The sequence below is a fragment of the Crocuta crocuta genome, unplaced genomic scaffold, assembly GCF_008692635.1.
Source record: "Crocuta crocuta isolate KB4526 unplaced genomic scaffold, BGI_CrCroc_1.0 scaffold532, whole genome shotgun sequence".
NCBI lineage: Eukaryota > Metazoa > Chordata > Mammalia > Carnivora > Hyaenidae > Crocuta > Crocuta crocuta.
In genome coordinates this window covers 681,575-705,247 of record NW_027532419.1, presented here as the reverse complement: position 1 = coordinate 705,247, position 23,673 = coordinate 681,575, and the positions used below count along the sequence as shown (strand labels likewise).

The window sequence follows — 23,673 nt, the reverse complement described above, 5'->3', positions numbered from 1 at the left end:
TTCTTACAAGACTCAGGAATAATGTTGCATTGAAATTTTTATTTTGGTTTGTTTTCATCTTTCCTTTTATCCTTTCAACTCTCTCCTGATCCAAATAAATCACCTCTGTTGTTTTTAGTGATGTTTTATAGAAGTACTCACATAAAAACGTATCATATTAAATATTCCTAAGAAGTCAAAGCTTACTAGGGTGTCGGAATATACTTGAAGAGGCCATGGCTTCTGAATTCATTGTAAGTTATAAAAAACAAAAAAGAATAATATATTCTGGAGAGACATTCTGGGACTAAGTTTTGGCTAATGTGGAAATTCTAAGTAAAGGAAAAATATGTTAAAGTCCTTGAATAATTCTTCCAGAAGAAACAAAGATATTATTCAGCCCCACAGAATGATTTAATTGCATTGAGCCTTAAACTTGTGTTTCTTTTTAGAGCATGTAGGGTAAAGGAAGATACAGTATCAGGAATGGAATTCTATGAATGGGCAATTGGTACAGTGGGGAAACACTAGTCAGTTAAAAAAATATATGATTACTTGCCATAGTATAACCTGCAGGAGGGTTGACTAAATCATATGGGTTGCCATTTTATTCATAGAATGAATGAATATAACTTGCATAATATTTCTTCAACTCTGATTAGTGATTGAAAGTCTAGCCTCAGTTTTTCCCCATATTGATTAGCAAGACACACCAAAAGGGGGTAAATCCAATCCCTTATGGATCTGATTCAGTACACAATCACTGAGGCCCTATGTAGTGTCCACCCTAAATAAACTTAGAACTAAGAGGTTCACATATCAGAAATTGGGATTTTTAATGGCTAGAGTCTTTTTTTTCCATAACTTCTTAAAAGAAGTCTTCTTGAATTTGACCATTGAAAGTCCATAAACCACAAAGGATCCATTTATCTTATCTATAAAAATAGATATATATTTAAGGAATAATTTTGCCAGTGTTTAAAAGTAGGGATAGTATTCCTTATATAAATATACAGTTTAATATTAACATACATTGAAGAATTAAGAGAGATAGTTAACTTGCTTTGATTTTTTATATTATAATTTGCAAAAGATCAGTAGCTCTCTCTTGTGATTTATTTTGACAACCTTAGTAGTAAGAACAAATATAAATAAAAATAAAGAGACTTTGGGTGGGTGACTGGAGGGCTCAGTCAGTTGAGCAGCTGACTTTTTTTTTCAATTTTTTGTTATTATTTAAAAAATTGTTTTTACGCTTATTTATTTTTGAGACACAGAGAGAGAGAGAGACAGAGAACAAGTAGAAGAGGGGCAGAGAGAGAGAGGGAGATATAGAATCCATATCAGGCTCCAGGCTCTGAGCTGTCAGCAAAGAGTCCAATTCTGGGCTTGAACTTAGAAACCATGAGATCATGACCTGAGTTGAAGTTGGACACTTAACCAACCAAGCCACCTAGGCGTCCTTGAAATTTTTTTAAATTTTTATTTATTTTTGAGAGAGAATGAGAGACAGAGTGTGAACAGGGGAGGAGCAGAGAGAGAGGGAGACACAAAATCTGAAGCAGGCTCCAGGTTCTGCTGTCAGCACAGAGCCCTACGAGGAGCTTGAACTTGCAAACCACTAGATCATGACCTGAGCCCAAGTTGCATGCTTAATGGACTGAGCCACCCAGTCGCCCCAAGCAGCTGACTTGATTTCAGGTCTGGTCACACTCCCAGGGTCATGAGATTGAACCAACGCTGGGCTCTACACTGAGCATGGAGCCTGTTTAAGATTCTGTTTCTCCTTCTGCCGCTCTCCCTACTTGTGTGTTCTCTCTCAATCTTTAAAAATAAATAAATAGGGGCACCTGGGTGGCTCAGTCGATTAAGCATCCGACTTTGGCTCAGGTCATGATCTCAGGGTTCATGGGTTTGAACCCCGTGTCAGGCTCTGTGCTGACAGCTAGCTCAGAGCCTGGAGCCTGTTTCAGATTCTGTGTCTCCCTCTCTCTCTGACCCTCCCCTGCTCACTCACTCTCTCTCAGAAATAAATTTAAAAAAACATTAAAAATTTTTTAAAAAATAAATGGATGAATGGATAAATCAATCAATCAACCGACCAACCAACCAACAAACAGGTTAATTCACACACTGTTAAAAATGGAAGAAACTACCTTCCCATTCTTTTTATCAGAGCACTTATCTTAGAAAACTTGCAGTTGTTGGACATTCTCATCTCCTTGATATGTATATAAAATGTTTTGAAGACCTTTGGTCAGTTGGCCTGTTGTAACCTTTATGACCCAAAAGTATTTCTCAAAAACCTGTTAGCCATCTCTTTGAAATGTTAACATCAAGGAAGAGAGACCTCCTATCTCAGTTTCTGTGACGGATAAGAGACTAAATTCATGGTGGTCACTTTGTTCCAAGATCCAAAACTACCTCTGGTCATAAAGGTGAGAAGTTTGTTTTTCTGCTAGATAAAGCTAGTTAGCTAATGCAGATGGTCACCTCAATTTGCAAATAAAGTTGGGTTGAATTATGTGTGACAAATAGTATGGTCAAATCCCTTTACTTGAAGACCAGTTATTGTTTATCTTGAACAATGTTCACGTAATGAGTCATATCTGTTCAGCTATATAAAAGAGTGAGATTTCTTTTTGTCTTTGCAGTCTCTTAGCTGATTGCATGAGATGCTCATTACATGTTGGTATAATGCCTATTCAGTCATAAACATTTTTTTTCTCTACAACCTTTGTGGGGAGGATTTCTAAGTTGGCAGATTTTGTTTTTAATTATATTTTCCCAACTGTATTTAACCAAATTCAGATTTGATTTTCTTGCTCTGGATTTTCTTCCTAGCAACTCAATTCAACATTACATATTGCTCTGGGCAAGAATACAATTTTTATACTGGTTATCAATTTCTATTGATATAGTTGCAATTTATCTTCATGATCATTCATTCTTCATTGAAGATAATTGTTCATCTTGTATCATGCCACTTTCAAATAAAGCAATCAAACAATCAAAAAGAAAGCTATCAGAGAAAGTATAATATCTCTTAAAATAAGGAAACAAACATTTTTGATGAGTTTCTATTTTTTTAAAAACTCTGTGGAGATGCATATTAAATGTTTTAGTCAATAAAGATAGCTGTTTGGCAACATTTGTGACTAAAACGGGGTTAAAAAGAAGTAAAAAACTAATAAAATACTTTTCAGAATTCTTTCAACTCATTTATGAAAGAAATGATATTTATCATTAAGAAAGATTTTTGTATTCTTTCTTTTTTTAAGCGTTTTTTAAAGTATTCATTTTGAGAGCGAAAGAGAGCACAAACAAGGGAGGGGCAGAGAGAGCAGGAGAGAGGAATCCCAAGCAGGCTCTAAACTGTTAGCACAGAGCCCAACAAAGGGCTTGAACTCACGAATCATGATATCATGACCTTAGAGGCAACCAAAAGTTGGCTGCTTAACTGACTGAGCCACCAAGGTGCCCCAAATTATGTATATTTTCTTTTAAAATAGAACCTTGTTTTCAAAGGAAACATGAGAAGGCATAGACTTTTGGATTTCCTTTGGAAGTAGACATGTTAAAATAATTGAGAGTCATATATATATTTGAAAACATCTTTCTTTAATCATTTGTTTTACTGGATATTTATCCATCTGCCAACATCACATATACGTGTGAGTGAGAAAACTTGTTCTGTAAGGTAACACTTTAATTATTTTTAAGCCAAATGTCTGGATAGAGGGTTATATAACTTCAATTTTGCAAGATTTTGTTAAAAACCAATTAAAATACAAAAATATAGTTTTCTTTTATAATTGTCAACATTTCTACCTTTTAAAAATATAGATTTTTCTTACCGTACTAAATAGAAAAATAACCATAAACCATCCATAATCTATTTCTAAGTTTTATCATTCTTGCTAGGTTGGCTATAAAGTTGTATACAGAGACATAAATACAGTCCATTGACTCAATTTCAGTTTTATAATAGACTTTGGAAATCAACCTTAAAGCATACATTTGATTCTTCAAGAAGAGGAAGGCGTAGGAGTAGCATATATAATCAGAGTATTCTTAATATCTGAACTCTCCAGTATCCAGGGCTTCTAAATGATTAGGTGTTGAAGTTTAGATTGGACATCACTCACAAGACATTTTCCTTGGACCGGCAATAATATCATAGACTGGCCTAAGACCTCAAAGTTAAAAGTTATTATCAATCTGTCTTCAGAAGAGATGCTATTTTATAAAAATCTCTAAGGTTAAAGAAAGGGACTCAACTTGCATTAAACATCTTTTGCCTCTCTTGTTTGAGGAATGACATACAGAAAGTTTTCTATACTTATTTCTTCTGGAAAATTCCATGATGAATCGACGGTGAAACTTATTGCTCTTAAGAGGTTGACATTTAAACACTGATTTACACCAAGTATATTTTCTGCATGCAATCAAGCTTTATTGATGTCTTTAGCGTTCTAAGTATTGTACCAGGTATATTTGAGTGGTAAATAACACTGGTGAAAGTAAAAGCTTTTTCATTTCTCAATATACTTACGCTGATTTACTTACTCAGATTTTCAGATGTAGTTTGATATAATGCTGAAGAATAAAAATTTGAAAGCTAAATGGAATCATATTCTTACAAGAGTTGGAAGGATACTATGAAACTTTTAGTTGGTTTTTCCCTTTACTCAGAACTACATTATCTCAGATATGTGAGAATAATTCCAAGAATACTTTCAAAAGTAACAATCTGTTTTAATCTGTAGCAACTCTGAGTCTAAGGAAATTGTTCACATAACCAAATCTGTTACTTTAAAAAATGTTATTTGCTTATTTTTAGATGGAATGGAATTTACTGAAAGCTTTTTTTTGATATAGTCTTTTGATAAGACAGTTAACAAACTGTCTTCAACTTGTGACTTTTCTATTGGAATAACTAATTCTTTTATTTACTATGATTTTAGTCATTGGAAGGTAAATATGCTTAATTTACTTTTTGAGATACATCTTGACTTTGAAATAATATCTTGATTTCTAATCATATTGAGGTAGCTATATTACATTTCTAAGGAATTTCTTTAAATTTAACATTTTTTTCTGACTTAAAGCATCTTTTTCTAAAGGAAATAAAATGAATAAAATGAATACTGTCTCACTAATTTTTTTTCAGAAAACTAAGTACTCCAGTGTTTCCAAATTTATATTAAAATTCTCTCAAGTAAGATATTCTTTGGGAACAAAATGTTTTTCATTTGATAAAAGTTAGATCTATGTATTTAATAATGAGTACTTCTAGATGCATACTGTTATGATTTCAGATATTTAATAATTATTCTTGCATTGATGTATACCCAAAATGATGGTACAATCATTCCTTTTCCATAACATCTTCAACTACAATTTATGCTTTGATCTTATGGAGGACAACTTGGTTTTATATGTCATCAACATGCTACAAATGATGAAATAATTGTTTACTTAGGACTAAATAACTTATTTTCATTGCAGCCATAGCAAATAAAAAGGAAACTGGATTGATCAAACTAAAAAATTATTAGTATTTTTATGTGCTGTGAGCTCTAAGGAACTATTGTGGGGATTACTTAGAACCAATGGGGTTGGCTCCTGAGTTTGTTGTAATTCCTCCAATGTTCCAATGGGAAGGGTTTTAAATAGTTTTAAAAATTATTGTATTTTTTAGGTATCTAAAATAACAATTGGTGGCTGGTGGCAATAAGCAAGGTTCCTATAATGCCCAAAATTTAGGAGTAATTAGACATAAGTTTACCCTTTTCAAAGATTGGATAGGAAAGGTCCTTAAGTACAAAGATTTGTCTTGGGAGAAAATAGCTGATTAATAGTACACAAAGTGATAGCAGCTGTATGGCAAACAAGGACATATTAGAATGGAACACTTTAAGTAATAGAGGAATATTTGTGCTTGGAAACTATTTACTACTTCTATGTCTGAAACGGGCATAGATCTTTAAAATATATGCATAAGTATAAATATCATAACATTATTGATATTCATATCTGAATCAGATATGCATTCCACACCTAATATTTACATTATGATTTCATTACTGCTGTTACAATTTACATTATTCATTTTAAAGGTCACTGTGTGTGCATTGTTAAATATTTTTACAGCTTCCATTCTTCATTTTCTAATACACAGTTATATAGGCAAATAGAAAACATTCTACCTTGCTGGTACCCAACTATAACAAGTCTTCACTGCAAAATTAGAAGAAAATTAGCTAAGATTTTCCCAGAACTTGTATCTTTAATGACATGGTTTCATTAAATGTATTATGAATCTATAACACTACAGATCCGAAATACATTACCCACAATGCTGAAATCCAAAAGTACGGATCACAAATATCTTTTGAAACTAATTTTTAATAAAAACTTTCCCAAACTGATATTGCTATTTATAGTGTTTATCTCTCTTAAAGTGGATATTCATACATTTTACTGCATATATATTAAGGTTTGATTACTGTGTAGAGTGCCGACCAGCTGTGAGAATTACACAATACACAATATATGCATCAAATTAACCTTACAAAACTTGATGAATTCTAAATTTTGAAGCATCCCTATCCCCAATGGTTTTAAGTAAAGAAGTGGGACTTGCATTATTTAAATCAAGGTGAGAGTTTAAACCATTCTATTTTGAAGTTACATATTTCCAATTATTTGTGCACCATCAATTTGTTATTGAAGGTCATACAGAAAAACAAAATATTAAAGATGGAAGGTATTTAGAAATCATACCCTTCAATCATGCACCTTCTTGTTAGCAGAAGAAACTGATGGCCAAAGAAGTAAATTACTTTGTTTAAAATCATACAGCTAGTAAGTGAATGAAGACAGGACTGAATCCAACTCTCTGTAAACAACAAGAGAAATAAATAAAAACTGAGGGAAAACTTGCTTTGCAACAGCAGAAGAAAGTAATGAGGATGCCTGAATGGTTCAGTTGCTTGAGCCTCTCACTCTTGATGTTGGCTCAGGTCATGATCTCATGGTTCGTGAGTTCAAGCCCCGCATCAGGCTCTGCACTGACAGTGTGGAGCCTGCTTAGCATTCTCTTTCTGCCTCTCTCTCACTTTCTCTCTCAAAACATATAAATTAATAAGCATTAAAAAAAAGTGATGAGATTCCATAATTCAGTGAGGGAAATGATGCTGGAGCAATTGGACAGACATACGGAAAAATGGACTTTGATCTCAACCTCACATCATGCACAAAAATCAGTGCAAGATGAATCAGGATCCTAAATTAAAACAGCAGATCTAAAGCTTTAAGAAGAAAACATTGTCTTTCTTACCTTGCTGTGGACACAGATTTCTAAAGTCAGGTACAGTAAGAACTAACCTCAAAAGGAAATCAAAAGATAACTTGAACTTCAAAAACAAACTTCTTTTTATCAAATGACACATAAAAGAGAGGGAACTGCAAAATGCCAAAGGAAAAAGAATGATACCCACAAATTTCTGACAAATATATCAGGAATATATACAGAACTACCACAAATCAATAAGTAAACCCGCTGTTAACTCACACACACACACACACACACACATACACACACACACAATCACACAGTAGAATTCACTGCACACGAGAGTATCAGAAAACAAATAAACAAACAACCCCAATAAGCACGTCAAGATTCATCTCAGGACATGCAAATTAATCCACAATGAGATATCACTACACCCATCCAAACTGTGAAAACAAAAAAGACAGATAATATCAAGTTCCGCCCAGCTTGTGGAGAAACTGGAACATTCCCTCACTCTAGAGGGAGTGTAAGTAGTGTAAACACAGTCACTTTGGAACACTGTTTGGCAATATTTGCTAACCCTAAATATAAATAGATTGATTGTACAGATGTTATAGTAAGTGGGGGGTGGAGCCAGAAAAAGAGCGGGGAGGCTACTGTATGGTTTCAGCTCTATGAAGTTCAAGACTGGACAAAATTAATTATGGTAAAATTTAGAACAGTGGTTGCCCTGGAGGAAACCTAACTGGGTAAGTTCATTTCAGTTTGAAGTGTGAGAACATAATTCACAGAGGAAATAGTATTTGAATTAAACATTCATTTAACAAGTAATCATTATGTTTTTTTTTTCTATTTACTAGCTATTTATTAGTTATTAAGAATACTGGAAGGTTACACAATTACCCTCAAGGAGCTTATGACTATATGTAAGAGGAAAGATGATTCTAAGCCAGAAAAATGGCTGGAAAAAGTAATGAAGTGTGAAAGTGCATAAATTATTTAAAAAATGAAAAATAGTTCATTTTATGGAGTATAGATATCATTGAGTAATATAATAATCCCAAATCCAAATTCCTCTACCTTAACTAGAAATATTTTTATTGTTTTTTTGTCTTTTGCATTCTGTTTATCTTTTTTCTCTTTCTCTTTTTTCCTTTCCTCCTTCTCTCCTTTCATTCTTTTACTCTTTTTTCTTTTTTCAATAAACTTGCATTGATCCCCAACTCACACAATTTATATATTCTCCTGGGCTCTTTATGTTTGTATTATAATCATGTATCACCAAATACATATTGCTGTATACAGCGATTTTGCCAGAAAGACTTAACAAGATTCTAAGTTCCTCAATAACCAGAAACCACTGCATTGGGTTTCAAGGCATGAAATGCAAAAGGGTATTTTGAACTGCTATTCCAAATTAAATAATTTTTTTTTACCCTGAACTCCAATGTAAAATTTCTAATTTTATTTCTAATCTGTCTGGATGTGTTATGCCGAGAGACACAGAGACCAACCGAGACCCCTGAAGCCGAATTGAGGGAGTCTTTATTACCGGCCAGGAACACACAGAGTTACCACAGAACCCTAGATGCGCGGCCCCGAGTCCAAGGACTTAGGGCTTTTTATAATGAGCAAGCAGGCAAGCGGGCAGTACAGAAGCAGAATTGAGCGGTTATCGTAAAAAGGCTACAAAGTGATAAAGAGAGCGGTCCTTATCCTGCTGTGTAGGAAAACAGTCGTTATTTTCCAGGCAAGGTCTAGGGTTTTGGGGAGTTTCAGGGAATAGCCATTATCTCAAGGACAAAGTATGCAAACTGTGTCATAAACAACCATTATCAGGGGACATTAAGCCTTGTCTTCTTCTTTGTTTTTTTCCTTGCACCGGAGGACAGTCACGTAGCCCCTCCGAGTGCAGGCCCAGAAGGTAAACTCTGGGTCGAGATGGAAGGACTGAGACTAAATTCAGGGGCAACAGATGGACAGTATGTGAGCTACAAGATTCTTTTATAACACTCTAGCCTGACTCTCTGTCTCCCAAGTCCATAGAGTATTTCTGATCTCTTAGGAAATGATCTGTTTTCCACTAAGGTCTAGAACAAAGCTGGTACATTCATTTGACCCCAGGCTTTCCCAGGGCAGGAAAAGCTTTCAAACTACAAAACAGCACCATCTAGAGGTTGCCATCATAGCTTCTAGGATGGACAGATTTGGAATCTAAGGCCAATTCGGCTCCCTGTTTCACCTTGAACCAGTTGTTTAACCTCTTCTCTTCAGCTTCTCCTTTTATAGATAATAAACAATACTTAAAGCTTACTATAGAGCAATCATTGTTTAAAGCATTCTTATAGGTATTGACTCATTTAATGCACAGAGCAATGGAATAAAAAGGACATTATTATTGTCCTCATTTTGCAGATGAGGAAACTAAAGAAAAGACAGCTTAAGTAACTTGCCTGAAGTCATATTAACTTGTAAGTGACTTAAAGACTGTTTTAGAAACAATGCAGACTCTGGGCTTTCTCACCGCAATCAAGATTGACTTTGTCACCCCAGTCAATCAGACATTTTGTTTGCCTCTTCTTTGTTCTTTATTCTTTATCTTATAAAAGCTTCTTGCCTTCCAGCCATTTTGCAATTGTCCAAATGGAGACTTTCTGCTTCATGAAGTGTTACATGAAGTTTTTTTATCACCTAAATTGTCTTCATTGATCATTTTGTAACACCAGTCACCAAGTTAAGTAAGAGGAAATTAATTTAGTTTAACACAAATCTGCTTTATATTACCGAAATTACCTGGAACATACAAATGATTTCACTAAGTATTATATGTCTTCCTAATTTTGAGAAAAACCAATTCTAAGCTTGAATAAAATAATTTTTTTTCTGTAGTCTAGAAACTGACAGCGCCAGCTGAAATAAAATAAGGTAGGAGAACAAATCAGAAGTTATCTGAGGGGAAAAATAGATTTCTTGGTAGAATCTTCAATTTATTTGGACTAGCGTCAGGCAAAATATCTACCTATAATGTGTGGATTTTAATTTTGAGGTTTCAGATTCATTCAAAACCACAGGAATATGTAAGTAACAGAGAGAAGGAAAATACCTATTTCTCTTGATAGTTAAAACTTTATGAAACAAACTGAAGCAAATTAGACTTCTCAAACCAACTCAACAAGATTAATTCGTCATACTTCTTCAGCTATCCAATAAGTTGTTATAAATTTAGTAGGAAATCAAAGAAAAATAATAACATCTTCCTTTGTGGTCTTAATGCACTTCTTATATTCCCTTTTTTTGTTAATATTACCATATCTATTTAGACAACTAGACCAGAAATATGAAAGCATTTACCATTTCTCAAAACATGAGTATCTTGTAACCTGCATCCTTTGAAATAGGTCCTCACTGAATGATTAAATTAACAAATAAATGAATAGAAGGCCATTAGATTTATTACTGAAACTAAACATAGAGAAATAGAGTTTGTCATTTCGTTAAATTGTCCTAAGAAGTTGAGACTAAATAGATCCACAAGAAAATATTGTCTTCCCTAGTGGAGTAATTTAACCAGGCAATGTAAATAAACAAATGGATACCATGTCCATACTACATTCTAGTCACCTTCCTTCTCCTTTCCTTTTTTTTTTTAATTAAAAAAAAATCTTTATTTATTTTTGAGAAAGAGACAGACAGACAGACAGAATGAGAGCAGGGGAAGAACATAGAGAGAGGGAGACACAGTTCTGAAGCAGGCTTGAGGCGCCTAGCTGTCAGCATAGAGCCTAACACGGCGTTTGAACTCACAGACCCTGAGATTATGACCTGAGCCAAAGTTGGTTGCTTAACTGACTGAGCCACCCAGACACCCCTTTCTCTTTTGCTTTTAAAAATGCCTCACTCAGCCAATACAGTGACATTAAGATGAATGTAATGACATTTTGTGATGTATTTTCAATTAAAAAAAAAATTCATTTGCAGAAGAAGAAACACTATGCAAGAGTAACTTAGGAAGGAAGGCGTGAGCATTCCAAACAAGCCAAACTGAATATGACATAAAGCAGTGAGGTATTGCTAACCTGCATAGGGTAAAAAGTACTTTTCTATTTTGTATTTCTTTCTACTTTGTTCTAGAACTAAACTTATTAAATTATATACCTATTCAGATAACTTTGGAAAGCAATATATTAGATATCTAAACAAAACTCGTTCTGCTACAATCAACTCTTATTTTTTGTTTTCTAATTAGAAGGTACTTGTGACACATCTAATCCAAAGCTCTCATTAAATACCAGCAGTAAAAGCTTTAATGCCAATCATACAGAAAGTATGTGGATATGACAAATTCTTTATAATTATCATGAAAATATATTAAAAGTACAATTTCATGGCCAAGAAATTTAAATAAAATGAACCAATTTATACTTACATAAACAAATATCTGGGAACTACATTCAAAGTTAAATATTATAAAAATCATTCTTGTTAGTAAAGTTAATTCTCTTGCACATGAACTAAAAAATTATATATTCTTTTTTCCTACTAACTCTTATTATTGTTCATAGACATAAATTATTTAATTTCTGTCATTTAAACTCTTAATTAAATGTTAGGATATTTTCCTTTTTTTAAAATTTAAGATAAAGTGATAAAAATTAAGAATTATCCAAAGAAAAAATGATTAGCTATAATATTAAAATTGTAGTGAATTTTTTTGGATCTCAGGTAAAAAAAATGTCATGGAATGAAATAATTTATATCAAAATAGCAACACCTTTCTCCCTCATTTATTTCATCAGTTACATTTGTGGTCAAGTTATCTAAACTTTTGTCACTTTCCTAATTTATTTGTGTGATTAGAGGGTTAATTTTTATTCTAGTGGCTATTTCAATGCCTATCATTTCATGAGTTGTGAGGTGATCTATTTTCATGAAAAGAAAGCTGATGAGTCAATGGTATGAATCATTACATTAAAACCCTAATTATGAACTGTCTCTAATATAGTCCAGATTTAAAAGAAAAGTTTCTGTAGATGGAGCTTTTTCATACCCAGCATTGTCTTCTGTAGGCCTGATGATCTTAACTTTCTATTCTTTATAGTACCACACTATTTTTTTTAAGTAGAAAAGTAAATGAAAGCTATTATTCCTAATGATTCAGGTTGTCTCAGTTTGGAAGCCATTCCTTAGGATTCAATTACATGCTTTGAGAAGTTGTTTTACCTCTTAGATTTTAAAGTTATATTAAAATACATGATTTCCCTCCTTGCCATACCCCTCCCCTTTTGTTTGGTTTGCAGAGCATAGAGGTAATGGAGTAAAATTTTGATAAATAGAGATCAACATTAAATTCTGGTTCATTTCCCAAAAAAGACATATGTGGGTTTTGGTTTGAGATTTAAGATAATTGTAAACAGTGAATAACATCGGACATTGAACTATGATTTGGAACTATCCACGTCAGTGCCAACTCATACTTAACAAAACACTTCAAAGTACATATCTGTTTTTAAGTAACTTCACTCATTGTAGTTATACCACACAATTTCCCAAGATCAGGGAGTCATTTATAGCATTGTTATTTCAAAATCATTGCCTAACATGATCATCTATTTAATACAGAATGTTCAGATAAGTAAAAAAACAAAACAAAACCAAAAACACATGAAATAAAAATCAAGCCTAACAAAAAATTATGTTCATATTTTCTATACAAATATAAGTGACTATGGAATCAGCACTGTGTAATTCATGTTGCTATTTATTTTCTCAAAATACTGACCTCTGTATCCAAACTCCTAGTTCAACTGAAAAATAGAAATTTCAGGTAGCTTCAGTTTCCCCAGGACACAGCTCCTTGTTTCTATTTGTTTTCCCTGTATTGTATATGCTAGAACAATGGCTTTTGTGATGATTTTTCCATTGTCATATATATTGGTTTCCTGATCTTGCACAAAATTAATACATAAAGATTGGTGAAAATTGGTGTTAACAGCTTGTCAAGAAGTATTGTGGATTGCTTTATTGAACTCTATCATTCACCTTTTATTTATTTACAAGAGGTATTTTGAGTTATATGCCAGTTAGCTTTCTTTGATCCATGGTATAGCCTAAAAGAGACAACTTACCTGAAGAAATATATTATTGTTTTTAAGTGGGATTATGTAAGAGAGTGGGGATGGATTTAAGCAAATCACTAGTTATTACTAGGGGGGAAAAAAAACAACCCAGATGTCCCATCTTACCATTCTGGATTATTATTGGGTGCTAAAGTTTTATTTTAGTCAAGTTCCCAGTAGGGAATGGACTACATTGTCAAATTGGGAATAGTAACATGGGACACTGTTATTACCCTTAAACCTGAAAAATAAGTTCGAAATGAAGATACAGGAATCAGAAGAAATGGTGCTTTGACAAGCCCTGTGATCACCATTAAGGCACATAGCTGGGGAGTGAACATTCCATAAAGAGCTGTGGGAATGAGTACCATGATCTTGTTTCTCTCTCTCAATTTCTGCTGGTGTTACTGTTGGCTGGATCCAGATGATAGCCAGACAGGTAGAAAGTTTGTTAATGTGCTTTCATTGGGCACAGGCGGTGTTTGGAAAGTTGGGAAAGCAGAAAAGCATAGGAACAATGTCCAAGACGCTCTGCATGCTATAATTTACAATGGGGGAACAATTGGGTGGCTAAATAATTTTGTACTGGTTAAAAGTTTTTCCTTTTTTTTAACCAATGGCCATAGCCTCCAATGCAAAGACATAGATACAGACACAGATAGATATAAAGATGTATAGAATATATGACACTGATCCCTTACGCTTCCTGAAAGGTAGAATTCAGGCAATACTGGGCTCATTTTACAAGTGATTAAATAGCCTAGCAGAAGCTATGTAGCCAGGAAGGGGTAGAACTTGTGTTCAAACTTACCTTTTACTTCCGAGCCCAGTATTATGGCCATTAATTTCTCTTCATTAAAAATATTTGGAAGCGTTTATTTTCTTCCCATAAGAAAGTAATTATAAAATATTTTTGGCAACCTTAAGCATTTGCTCTCAGTCAATAAACTGAGTATTTGGTATATGAAGTCAAGTAACCATTTTGGTTGAACTAGTTGACTCATCATTTACTATTAATCAATTAAATAGGGAACTTATTGATTCAGTTTGAACAGGATTAAACTAAAAGATAAAGGCAGTCTTGATTTTGGACTTCAACTTCTTGTAAAATACTAAGAAATTTATCTTTAAAATATAGTTTAATATAATCATCACACATATTTGGTTATATTACATATGTTAATATAATCATTATAAAATCAATATATTTCATATAATCAATAATAATTATAAACACAATCATAGTTACATATTTGGGGAAAGTAATTCCACTATATGTTTGTGTATTTGTTCAAGTGTTGTCTTAGTACCTAAGTGATCTAGTACGAAGTAAGGAAAAATCCTTTAGATTGTGCTCAAAACTTAAAGGCAGAGAATTAGTTCATTGTTTTAGTCTGTTCTTTTTAATGCTATCCTTTTATAGTCATTATTAAGTGTTAGTCTTCTTACCATGAAATTCTAAGCTACGACTCAATGTGACATGGTTGGACAGACCACTGGTTTATAGGGAAGGGCTGGATCTGCTCTTGGCTCTGGCACTAGCAAGTTCTAAGTGTCAGCTTCTCAATCTATAAAACATACTTCCTGAAACATGTGGCATGGTGTTTTATCATATAAACGTTATCTTCTACCTCAACTGTTATTCCATTTTAGAATTGTTTGCTTCAATAAAAACTATTGAATTCAATCAAACATGACAAGTGCTTCTTGCATGTTGTTTAAAAACAAGTAAAACAAAAATTAGTCCCAATCTCTGCCATAAGAATTTCAGTTCAGTAGTAATTAGCTCTTTTGTTCTATGTTAATTAAAATGTGCACTTTCATTGGTAGCAGTAATATAAAGGACTGGTAATTTGGGTTTTGTTTTTTTTTTTTTCATTTCTTTCATTAACTTTAACATATTTACATGGAAGAAAAACTATATAGTGATAAAATAAAGTCCAAATATTTCAGTTTGTTTGAGTAAATATATGCAACTCTATATACCTTGGTAATTTAGAATAAATGTATTCTATTAGGTTTCACATAATCAAAAAGCCAGAGGAGTGTTGCAGGTTCATGAAATACTAGCTTTATTGTGTTAGTCTTAGTAATGCATAGAAATAGCATTAATAATTTAAAAATATATTACATTACTTATGAAACTGTTTAAGCACTTTTATATTGAATTAGATTTCTAGTAAAGCAAAGCAAAGATCAAGAAATTATCCTCTAAATACTTCTTTTAAAAAACAGCTTAGCAGCTAAAACATTTAGTGTTAAAAACATTTTGCAAAAATATTTACTGATTTTGTTAGTATGTAAACTTTGGTTGCAGGTAAATAGCAAGAGTACTGAGTTAATCTGCAGGCTTATTTTTTAATTGTTTTGAGCTGGGTCACTCTTTAGAGAGTAATTATCCTTGTAGATACAGTAGAGATTAGGAAGCATTTGAAGTCAAAAAGTAAAAGCAAATGAAGTTTCAATTTGACTTCAGCCTATGGACCATCCCCACTGAGGAGGAATGGAGCCGTTCTCATCATTTCTCATTTGGTTAGTGTCTTTACAGAGAAATCTCATCCTAAATCTTGAATTATGTTTTCAAAGCCATGTCTAAGAAATGTATACTTTGGATGTCCCAAATGCATGGCTTAAGACTCTTACGTCTCTTCTCTCTCTCCTTTAAACTATTTTATTCCTCTAGCACATGCTTCTTCAAGTTAGGCTTTCTCTCATGGTAATCCTTCTGACTTGAGCCCTTCCACTCCCTTACTTACCCATAAAGGACAATTTAATATGGGGCTTTTATTTCTAAAGTTTTCCTTGTGTACCTGCCATATTCTAATTTACCCTCTAAATCAGGAAATAGTTATTAGATAATTGTCATATTTGCCTTAGAGTCATCCTTAAAGTAAGTTCTATGAAGGCTTGGATTTTGTCTAATTTGGAAGCATTCAGAATAATGCTTGATACTAATTTTTTTTTTTTTTTTGGTAGATACATGTCTCTTTTCCTTGTGGCTATGTTCTGTTCTTTGTAGGGATACTTTCTTTTACACACCGTAGAGTTATTAAGCTTGGGGGCTTTAGAGAAATACTTGGTGGTTTAACTCTCTAAGTTGACCAGAAATAAATTTTCCTGAGGGTGTTTAAGATTATGAAATATGTGAACTAGCTGTAAACCTGTATCATGCTTCAAGGGAAAAGGCAAAAAAAAANAAAAAAAAAAAAAAAAAAAAAGAAAGAAAAAAGCACACTCCACAATTGTTATGGGTGCAGAAACACCACAAATTACATTCTCGTTCTGAGGAGACAATTGTCTTATTTCTAATTATCTTTTTGAAATGCACCAAACTGAAAACGCATGCTTAATATGCTCACATAATACTTTGAATTTACAGATGGAATATTTGGTATAGTGTTTATTCTTTTTTTCTTCTAGATTTCACACCCTTGCAAAAAACCTAGGGACAAGTGCTAAGTCATTTGATTTATTTAACTCTGAATTTCTTTGCTTTAGGATTATAAATCAGACTCTTACTGTCACTTCAATGCAGAAAGGGTTCTTTTGTGTTCATAATATAGATCAAGATGTGATTTAAGTCTAATCTTGTCAAGGTAACTCCTTTTTAAACTATGAGAAGAGACTTGGCTGTAGCCCAAAACTAATGGGAGTCATATTTTATAATAAAAAGCAATATGTTCGTAATAGAGGCTCTGCTGCTTCTTGCAATCTCCACAAGCACAACTTCTTGTCAGTTTGCACAGCTAATGCATTTTTTGTCAAGTCATAAGCACTTTAAAAAGCCTCTACTTAATATTGTGGAAGACAGAAATTCTAATTTCCAAAGGAAGCAGTGAAAATAGAGATCTTAGCCTGGAGGAATAAGATATAAGATGCCCGACTATCAAAGGAATCCCATTTTGAAAAGAGAGACCATCAGCAAGTAGAGTAGTGTGAATAGAAAATTGAACAAACTTTCAAATGGAACATGAAGGGGTGTCATATTGCCAGTACTTTTCTTCTTCCCCACACTTTATAAAGGGACCCTTCAACTGATCAAATGTAAAAAGATGACAAGAAGTAATTTATATTGTTCACATCTACTATGTAATGATTACTGTGAGAAATGAAAACTAATTTCATTCCTGTTTGCATATACTGCAGACACTTGTCACACATTGCTTAGAGCTCTTATAAGCCTCCTAGTCTGTAATGTAGAGGTAGACACTGATGTGAAACTATAGCAAAAGTTTCAGGAATGTTAGTTACTTAAACTTTTAACTTCTGTGACTGCCAATGTGAGAGAGCCAAAGATATATTGCATAAAAAAATACCAGTGTGAGCAATTAAGTCTGGTGGAGAAAATTCATTTTAAAAACACTGATTACATTAAGTCATCTTCCTACAGAAGCAAGTTTAATTTATGAAGTTCATAAATTTTATGAAAAAGAAAAGCTAATTCAACTTAGAACTTTCACTTCTGAAAATTCGCTTTATTCTTAGATTTTTACATAGAATGTGGAATTTCCAAAGCTTTCGTTTGGCTATGAACTTCCAGGATTTTCAAAGATTTCAACATTTCAAGGACATCATTGTAGCTTTTTAATATTTAGCTTTGAATTATGCAAATCCACTATGTTCACATTGTTATAACTGTCTTCATGTTTTCCTCCTTCATGGGGGTGTCACAGATGGATGTAAATAGTACTCTTTGATGTCAGTGTGGCTTTCTTCAAGAAAAATCATCAGTGGCTTAGTAGATGTGACCTTTTGCCTTTGCTCTTACGTGCTCAGGAATAAATTTATTATGTCACAGATGTCTGTCTTTTTATTTCTCCTTGAATCATGTGATAATAGTGTTCTTTATTTGTCTGACTAAATTCCAAACAACAATTAAGCTGCTTTGGACACTGTAATAAAATCTATCACTTACCTCATCTCATTTTATACTTCATAGTTTGGTTTATAGGGAGATCTAAATATTTTAAATCTGTTTCCATGAAACTCCTGAGGTCCACAAAACTTAAGCAAATTGTAAAATCAGGATGTAAATATAGATTTTATAACTCTAGTGGGCTCCCCCTCCTCCCCCAACAGAAAGTTACCTCACTATTTTGAAGACAAAGTCTGTCGGAGGCCGCGCCGGCTCCAACAGGTCCAGGGGTCCCTGAAGGATGGACAGTGTCGGCGAAAGAGAGTGAGAGAGCCCTGAGATTCTTTCTGATCACCAGGCAGGCATCTCTGTCCTGTCGGTTTTGTTGTCTTTATTTATAGGCCAAATGTTAACATGGCATCAGGAATTTTTACAATGGATAGCTCTTTGTGATAAGGTGTTGTTGGAAAATGTACAGAAACAGGTTTTACAGAAGTCTTCTTGCAGAACTGCCCCAATTATAGTGAGGTTGAGTAACTAAGAAAATAACAAGGCGTTCACATTTTAATAACACTAAGATAAGTCATAAGTTTGTAGATACTCTTATCCATCCTCATCACAGCGGCCAGGGTAAGGGAAGGTGTTTGTGGAAAGTAGGCCTTAGGGAAGGGGCTGCTATACACCATCAGTTAGCAAAGGTGTATGTACTAACTTATCTTCTGCCCTTATCTGTTCCTTCTCTCTAAGTTAGGCTCTTTGTCTTCGGGCAAGACTTGATTTTCCAGTTATATGCTTTATTGCACCAGAGAGCCAACCATACCTTTAAAAAGTTTAGCTTATTTCCCAATACGTAGAATAGCCTCTACGAGTGCATTTACCTTTGTGTCTGCTTTTATGATTTCTTGAATAGCTAGGGCATGAGAGACATTTTTGGTTAGTTGATTTGCATGTTGAGCTGTATGAACATCTTGGACTAATGCAACGGTAGAAACAGAATAATACATGTAAAGGTCAGTCTTTTATGACTAGGGGGTCATTAGCCTGTTCATAGCTCAAGGGAAAGTATGGAGGGAAACAGGACCTTCTGGAGACACAATGTCTGTTCCCATAATCAAATGAAGTTGTTCCCACAATAAGTTCCTTCACAAGGTGCAATCATTATACCAGGGCCAGAATAAGGGGACAAGTCACTCCCGATATTGATCAACAAGGTGCCCTAGGGGTCAGTGCTCAAGCAGAAATAATTGAGTGGGGGTGGATATCGGTCATCATCTGATTGGCAAGAGACCGGGTGCAAACTTGCTTTAACCTCACCAGGAGTTTTCTCGACTAGTGGGCTCGGAATGGCTCCCAACAAAAGTCACCAACTCTTCTTAGGACCATGAACTTAACATCTAAAGTATGTCCAAGTATTAATAAGGGTAGTAAAGATAAGTCTAAGAGAGAGACAAATGCAATTCCTGCAAAAATGTACACATGTGCCTTGTTATTTTCTTGTTACGTTTCTTGCTATTATGTTTATAATGTTATGTTTTATTAATCCCAATGAAACATTTTAGTAGAATCTGAAACTTTAAATTTTTGTCTTGCCTTTTCTTGAGCACATCTACAGTCTTATGTAAAAGAAAAATAATTTTAGATAAAGACTCTTTTACTTATACTATAATAAAAGATGCAGTTTTATACACTAACAATCTGTTGCCAGGACACATGGTATCATTTTAATAGTTCTAGATTACTCAGTGTCTTATTTAGGTCATGTCTGTTGGAGTTAATTTGCTTATATGATCTAGAAATTTAATATTATTTAATTGCTATCTTTTATTATTTTTTAGGTTGTTTTAAATTAACTATTTTTTTGTTCTAGAAATCAACACTTATTAAAAATCATTACTTTTTTCAGAAAGAGAGTTTCTTCTTTTTGAACCTACTAAAAATGGAGAATTGTATGCATCACTCCATTTAGGTCATTTATTAAAGTAGAAGAATATCATTCACTTCAGGTCTATGTCTTCATTTAAACTGCCTTAATATGTATTTGTCCATTAATATTCTCTTTTAGTAATATCATCCACTCCCAAGGATTTAACTACCAGAGATAGACTGAGAACTCTTGAATTCCTATATACATCCTAGAACCTCCACTGGGCTACAAATTATATGTCCAATGTCTCATTAGAGATCACTAGATCTCTCTGTTGGGGTGTCTTAAAGACAAATTAAACTGGTAGACTCATGACCCCTTCCTATGCTCTTGAACAAGCTCTTCCTCCAGTGTTTTCAATCTCATTCAATCCTAAAACCATATACCCAGTTGCTGAAGCCAATAAGTTTGGAAGCATTCTTGACTCCCCTCTGTTTCTCATTCCTCCCTCAGTCTATTACCAAATTTTATTGATCCAAATCCTTCTCCATTTTGTCACCTTCTCTTTATCCTTGCCATTGCCATAGACCAGAGAACCACAGCCCTTTAATGCCTAGACAAGTGATAGAGACCCTTGGCCATTTTTCCTAATTCTCTTTACCATTTACAAAAAGTTCTAAATGGTTAATATGGGTATCAACTCTATGTAAAACATCTCTGCCCACATTTGGAAATGTATTTCTTATTCTTTTTCTATACTGACATCTGTCTCTTCCTCAGACAAATGGGACATACTCAACTGGTTCTACACATACTCTCTTTTTTTATGTGCAGGCATTAGAACAGGAAGTTTCTTCTTCCTCAGGCTCTTATTTTTGCCACTACACCTTCATATACATAAGTTTTTCCATTCTTTATGTATTAACTAAGATGCCACCTCCTTTACTCATCTCCGCAGAGCAGATTGGGTACCTCAGTGAATGATCTCTCTGAATCTCCTTTCATGACAGCCATCAACATTATAATTATGTGTTTATTGCCTGTCTTTTCCCCTAGAATTTAAATTCCATTAGGGTATAGACCACTTAATTTTCTCTGCTAAATTCTTTGTATCTATTATAGGAGCCTGATGAAGAATGAATGCAATAAGCATATGAATATTTACTGAATAAATGAATATCATATTGCTTCTTGATTATTTGTCCACAATACTATTCATTTCTGGAAGCATCATGCCATCTACTTTATGGACAAATATATAATTACACATTTACATCCAAATCCTTGTTTGCGTTATAATATCCAGTCAAGGCTAAAAATGATCCTTTACTTTGGTGCAATTAGTAGCCTTCCTTTGATCCTGCCATTCAGTCAGGGCTAATTATAACTTTCAGGGATTGAGACTCTTCTCAAAAAGAAAATTTTACTTACTTAGTTGTTAAACTTAGCCTTTATAAATCATCTGTTAATATTATTAAAATTCATGAAAGTGAATTGGACAAGATATGTAAATCTAAATCCTAAAGATTTCAGAAACCAAATCACAAATTTTAAGTCTCATTAATTGAACTCACATCTAAATAGCCCACACTGATTCCTCTTATTTATTCATTTATTTTTTGACAGCAGATCTATATAAGACTATTGTATCCAAAACAAATCAGAAATGATTATATTTGAGTTTTAATTGCACTATTTGGATATATTGGTCTGTGTGAATTAAATGAGAATGTATGTTTTCATATTATAAAACTATGATTTGGCAATCTCTGTGATTTTGTCAAATATGCCCTTATTGTCACCTCCGTTCTGTCTCAAAGCTACATTCCACTACTTCTTATAAATCATCTTGAGATATTTTGTGACCACACTACATAATGTTCAGAAAGAAGAGTGCCATTGACCATTTCCTCTCAAAAATGTGGGTGACATTGCCACTGTCTACATCTACCATCATATACTGTGGAGTACAGTCATTGGACTTGAACCCAGAAGTGTTCTGACTCTGACAGTCAGAGTTTGCCAAGTAGAGAACTAAGGTAGAAATGTAGGCTGTTACTAGAAATAAAAAATAGGATTACAAAAGTGAAAAAAGAAAGAAAGAAAAAGTGCTCTGACTCTGAGAAAGGACTAGAAAACAAAGTCTTAAGTTTTAAACAATGGTAATTTATTTTTTAATTTTTTAATGTTTTATTTATTTTTGAGAGAGAGAGTGACAGCATGAGCAGTGGAAGGTCAGAGAGAGAGGGAGACAGAATCCAAAACAGGCTCCAGGCTTTAAGCTAGCTATCAGCACAGAGCCCAATATGGGGCTCGGACCCACAAACCACGAGATCATGACCTGAGCTGAAGCTGGATGCTTAACCGACTGGGCCACCCAGGCGCCCCTAAACAATGGTAATTTAAAAGAGTGACAGTGTCCAGGGAACTCTCAGTTTCAAAGTACTGGTGGATTTCCTTGAGATGATAAACTTTTTAATCATCAAGCTTTCAGATTAATAATGCATCATCAGGATAGCAAAGCTTACTAACTTTCCCCAGTATCCATTTTCACACACTACTCTTCTTCCACCCATGTTTTAGTAGTATCCACGCTAATCCAGCTGGAGACAGAAGTTTTCAGCTTTCCTGTCTGTTTCCACCTAAGTTCTCATCAATCCAAAAATAAACAACAGTCATACAAGTTCCAGGCTTGTTCAGAACCCTGCTAACAGAACACTGCTTCCTCTGTATTTCTTCTTGAGGTTGATTAGTGTAAGACCAGCTTAAAACATGTGAATCAGTAGAATAGGATGGCTGAGACAAAAGTCACAAGGAACCTGGGAACCCAGCTTTCTATGGAGAAGCTGGCTCCCCTAAACTGGGACTGAAATACATGGAGAGATACAAGTTGAAGGAAAACCTATATTTTTATATATTTTTACAATCATTGTTTGATTTACTAAATAATAAAATTAAAATATAAATATGTAAGGATATGTATGTGTGCATGCTTACATATATATGCATACATACATTTTAAAACCACGTGGCACATAGCTTAAATAAAGTGCTTTGTGTTAAATTAAGGGCAGAAGGAATCCTTGCGTTTGTAAAAGAAAAAAAAAGGTGATATGATAAGGCAAGGGATTACCAAGGAAAGTAAACTTGATTTTTTTCAACATCCTTTTTATTTCCTTTTTTGATGGAAAATGCTAGATAGAAAATATAAAATATTCTATGGTAGAAACACAAATAAATTTAAAAAATTACTAATTCTGAGGTGCCTAGGTGGTTCAGGCAGTTAAGTGCCCAACTCTCGATTTCCATTCAGGTCATGATCTCACCTTTTGTGATTTTGAGCCCTGAGTCAGGCTCTTCACTGACAGCATGGAGCCTGCTTGCAATTCTCTCTCTCCTTCTCTCTGCCCTTCCCCTGCTCATGCTCTCTCTCTCTCTCTCTCTCTCAAATAAACATTAAAGAAATTTTTAAAAACTATGAATTCTAAGTCTTTTGACTGTTCTTTTTTTTGTACAGTGTAACCACCTAACAGAAGGACAATGTTGCGCTTGTCTA

At 33.8% G+C, this 23,673-nt stretch overlaps 1 long non-coding RNA gene across 1 annotated transcript in view; it reads right to left on the bottom strand.

The window, feature by feature from the left end:
• The window catches only part of LOC144243915 (uncharacterized), a 40,001-nt gene extending 21,407 nt beyond the window's left edge, over nucleotides 1–18,594 (bottom strand). Inside the window, exon 1 of the long non-coding RNA XR_013338801.1 lies at nucleotides 18,486–18,594. This is a non-coding gene — a long non-coding RNA (uncharacterized LOC144243915). The remainder of the gene's footprint in view (nucleotides 1–18,485) is intronic.
• Between the last annotated feature and the right edge of the window lie 5,079 nt (nucleotides 18,595–23,673).